Source organism: Penaeus chinensis, chromosome 27 (genome assembly GCF_019202785.1).
Source record: "Penaeus chinensis breed Huanghai No. 1 chromosome 27, ASM1920278v2, whole genome shotgun sequence".
NCBI lineage: Eukaryota > Metazoa > Arthropoda > Malacostraca > Decapoda > Penaeidae > Penaeus > Penaeus chinensis.
In genome coordinates, this window is record NC_061845.1 from 13,952,734 (window position 1) to 13,957,583 (window position 4,850).

The window sequence follows — 4,850 nt, forward strand, 5'->3', positions numbered from 1 at the left end:
TGATATATCAGGGATATGCTACCTAGCGGAGAAATGTAAACCATACAGGGAGGGGAAAGGGAATAGTGTCCTGGAAATTACCTAGTTATTTCACAGTGCATACTATATGATCTTAAATTTAAATCTGAGGTTAAAGCTAATAAAGAAGCTAAGCAACTCGCCTGAAGGGCAGGACCAGACCACATTCCAATGGGGCCGAAAGCAAAGTCCACCACAGTAGGATAAAGCATTCGTGTCTTATGAAATATGCAGCAACATCAGATATACTCTTGTCATCTTATTTCTGTGACTAAGATCATCCCATCAGATATCATCCGATATCAACATCAGCCCAGTCACCTGTGGATGACACTGAAAAGTTAAAACTGAAACTGGCAGCCCCCTGTTGTAAAATGACCTCTACGTTCAGGATTTCAAAGATCTCACATAAAATGCTCCAGCTGGTTCCATATTTATACCAAAGTTTTTTTTTCTGTATCTTCCGGTAGCTTCACCATGTAGAGCTTTTCAGTCGTGAAAAAGATACCACATAAAAGTAAGGCATCAAGAAAGGAACATAGCTTTCCCAGCAGAAAGGAGTATCACAGGAACTGTCTCCAGCTTTTGTACATTGACAGGGAGTACAAGATTGCATGTAAACGTATGGCATATCCCTTCTGTTTTGGATCCAGGACTTCATTGAGGTAAAAAGCACTGAGTCTGAGCTTCAGCTGAAGACTTATATAAAGCCTTAACAAGGACTGTCCCGGATGGACTTTTTTGCACCCCACCTTGTACAAATACATAACTACTGGAACTATTTACAACAGTGAAAAGGGAAGACATGCAAATATTTCATCGTAATACAGTACAAATTTAATTTGACATAAAAGAAAGGCAATAGTTGCAATCACGCAGCAGTGAGGCTTGTTTGTACGAAGATTAGCGTGACATAACCACTCTTTTTGTTGATTCGGTGGAAATGTAGAGGTAAACAAGAGGGACAAGGCAGCTGTTGACTGTCCAGGGGATGTCCAGCCCCACTTTCTTCCCCTCTGAAAAGCAGATAGAGAGGGGATAGTGGAGATCCAAAAGTAAGAATGGCAGTTGAGCGATAATCCTAAAGCCTAAAGCCTAAAGCTGGTACATAAAATTGGCCTAAGGAAGATTTGAGGCTAGAGGAGAATTCTCATTGTGAGTGGACTGTTAAGATCCATAAGCAGTTGCTCCTGTTGCGGAAATGCTTGGTTACAGTAATTTTGTCAAAAAATAGTAAAGAGGAATAATCTTTACTAGACAAAACTATTAGGAGAGAAAATAACTGTTCATATAAGAAACAGTGGGTCAGAGGGAGGGTCTAGAAACAGCTTTCAAAAGACAAGCTGTTATCATATGATGAAGCATCAGCAGCATTATAATGAAAAATGTAATAACTGAATTTAGAACCACAGCTAGCAATAACAATAAATAAAGCATCTGTCCGTTACTTGAACAGAAAAGCCTGTAGTGCATTGTTGGTAGAGTTATACAGGACCAATATATTGAATATAAGGTTTTCAAAATGTATTTCAATAGAGGAGGCATGAGAAGTAGTGCATTAGCTATCAGTAAGGGGAAAATAAACAGATGATTGTGAAAGACGACCATTAGTATTCCTCAAGCTTTAGAGGGAATACAAAATATCCATCTATTCTATACCTTGGAATATTTTGGCTTATAGCTTAGCCATATGGTTGCCTCGTGAAATCACTGTGCCGGTAATTTGTGTAATACATTTCCCTACCTTAGTCAACACCCCAGGAATTCTTTAGAGAGCACACAATATTCACATAGCATGTGGAAATGAACAAACACTTTCTGCACAACCCAGAATGCTTCTTACTGTTAAAAACCAATCACTACTTGTCAGTACTCCGGGTCCATAAGAAATACCACTCATACAATTAGTGCAAAATTCACATGAAGGTTCTCTGACTGAAAACTTTTGTGGATTTACATCATGGGAACACAGCGTGAAGACATGCATCGCTAACAGGATCTAAGTGCTTATTCTGACAAGACAAAGAAAAAAAAACAGGTACCATAAACTACTTGACTAAAAGGATGATACAAGAAACAGATTAAACTAAAATGAATTATCGTAACAGTTAATAGATAAAAACCGTGGGAACATAATTGGCTACAAGAGCAACTGCAGTTACCTCAGGAAAATGGCCAACTACCATGAAAATGCTGCTAACATCAAGGTATTACTGGACAATAATGATGCTAGTTCAAGTGACCATGTTGCAAGCATACCTGTCCTACTGCATCCTGCAAGCAACAAATGAATACGAGAAGTATCTGAAGTTGAAAAGAATTATGCTAAGTAAAGCTCCTAGCCCAGGCAATGTCCATTCAGGCTTAATGTCCTCAAGTACCCTTCTTTTCAATATCTTTAGCCACTGCAGTTCTAATCACCAAAGCCAACTCGACAAATTCTCTTGACGGCCTCAAACGAATATCATTCTCCCATATCTCAGCAAAATACCCAGCAATCAATTCTTCAAGAATCGTGGATATCCACTTCATCCAAATTATACATTCACAAAACTGAAAACTTCAAAGGAAGCTCCACCATGGTGAACACCAATGGCTCCCTTCCTGACAGAATTACCGGCCAACTAACTGCTATAGCAACATACCTCAATCTGCACTGCTGTCCTCACTGCATGGGAGGCATGCTGGGTCACCTCACCTCCCCGCTTCAGGCTGGCACCGTTCAACAGATGCTTACGCTTCAACTGACATAATGGCCAGCACCTTATAAAGAATAAAAAGATTAAACAATAACTGGATTAGTTACCACATTTGTAAACATCTGAAAGTACATTATATTTCAGTTGCCCACCACCTGTCTTAGGTAGCTTGGCCGAATGGTGTTTGCCAACCAGGAATTTGCCAGAATATGACTACAGCCACAGCCAAAAACCTGTTGCTGTTCAACAGTACTCTACCAGAACTGCTGCACTCAATGAGTGATCATCACAGTAATCCTGGCTGTATGAAAGCTAAAGACTTCTTTATCATGATAGGGCACAAGTCATTCACCTTTGCTCTTCATTATAGAAGTTGTTGCCAGTCTCCACGGGAGAAACCCCTCAAATTCATTGCATAATTCACCATTTGACCAGCCATCAAGCTGTTAATGCCCTCACCATCGCTATCATCGGCATTAGTGAGGGAGCCATGGACTACCACCTCATCAGCAGGGAGCAGCGACAGGATAACACCCCTTAATGTCAACACTTCAATCCTCAAGCATGCCCGACTCTTAGATTTCCAGGACAATCTCTTTTCTAACGTGTTTACAGGTTACCCTTACCCATGCAGCACATCATATTTTTCGAGGTTTCCCTCCAGTATCTGAACCCCGCAACAGTACAGCTGCAGAAAGGTCAGTAAAAGGGCAGATCCTGCCCAGTGTCAGAAGAACAAAGTTCACACAAAGTCTCTGCAAAGGCAAGGTCATTTTGCTACAGCTGCACCGGAGGAAGAGTGTTGTGGCTCTGTTGCCAACACCATTATCGTTCACTGCCCTTTGGCCGAGAGAGGCTAAGCTTGGGCGGTCTTATTTCTGAGTGACCTCACCTATTCGCCCCAAACATGCACCATCAACCCAATCAAGAGACTTGGACAAGTGGAAAATTGCCATTTTCAGCTGGTAAAAGCAAGCATCTCTCTCTACTTATAACTTCCACCTTATCATTTACTTCACCGCAGATGCAGAAAGAGGACCAGTGGCATCACTACAACCATGACTCTATAGAAGTTTTACTGATCATATCATCATAATAAAATAAAAAAAATACCTGGGATTTGATGACGACTACGTGAATTTAATCTCCACTCCCAGAAAACCAAACCTCTGACAAAGTTGAATTTCATAACAGTTCTTCAAGGTCCTAGCAGCATTATCATTCCTTATTATAATTTCCCACATAAAAAAATACAAATGTATGGACCAGACACTACCACTCACACAGTAGCCAGGGCAAGGAAGTACCCTGATACAATCCTTCAGCGACGATGGAATGAGTTTCAGTGAATAGAATGGTAATAAATACCAAATGCAATAATAAAAATCACATTCATTACATTAACTGACTGTGGGAGATATATGAAAATAGATAGTGACACCTTCAGAAGTGCCTCTTTGATGAATATGTTATTGGTGAAGATCTAAAACAATTAACAAACACCAGAAAAATAATTTCAAAGTGACGAAAAGTTTTATATGTTCAAGAGACTGAAAGCATTTAATACATCAAGAGAAGACTTACTGTACACGTGGTCTGCTACCATATGACCTATTAGCGAGTATTTAACCCCCGATGAAGGTGTCTTTGTTAGAAAAGGGACGAAATTTACCCGAATGAACAAGAATTAAAGGAAAGACATGTCAGATAAATCAGCTTCATCGGAAGAAACCGATATATAACAAGCATTTAACATCAAAAGTAACACAATATTACTAGCGACATCTTAGTTAGAAAAGAGGTTTTTGAACGCCATTTGAAAGAAAGTGAACAGGATCTGCTTTATTTATAAATTGCCATTACTGATAGTTACTTGACTGAGAAGTTAATATCTGTCAATGTTACCGGATGAAAAGGGGATGTTACTGTACTATCAGTAAAGACTAGCACAGTATGAATGAAAACCGACAGTGAAACACAGTACTGCGTAAGTTATACTTTCCAAACCGTTTTTTTTTTTTTTTAATAAATAAATAAAAAAAGAAGAGCTAGTGGCTAGCAGCATTAGCAAGAACAGTTAATGGGACTGCTGCCGTCATTAGAAAAGAGATGTAGATATGAACGAGAGAACCG

General features: G+C 39.6%; 1 protein-coding gene across 1 annotated transcript in view; it reads left to right on the forward strand.

Annotated features, from left to right (window-relative positions):
* The first annotated feature begins 1,352 nt into the window (after positions 1-1,352).
* LOC125039788 overlaps positions 1,353-4,850 on the forward strand; it is a 16,660-nt gene continuing 13,162 nt past the window's right edge. The window contains exon 1 of the mRNA XM_047634055.1: positions 1,353-4,850. This exon is cut by the window's right edge and continues 435 nt beyond it. The gene's annotated coding sequence lies outside the window, so the exon portion shown is untranslated.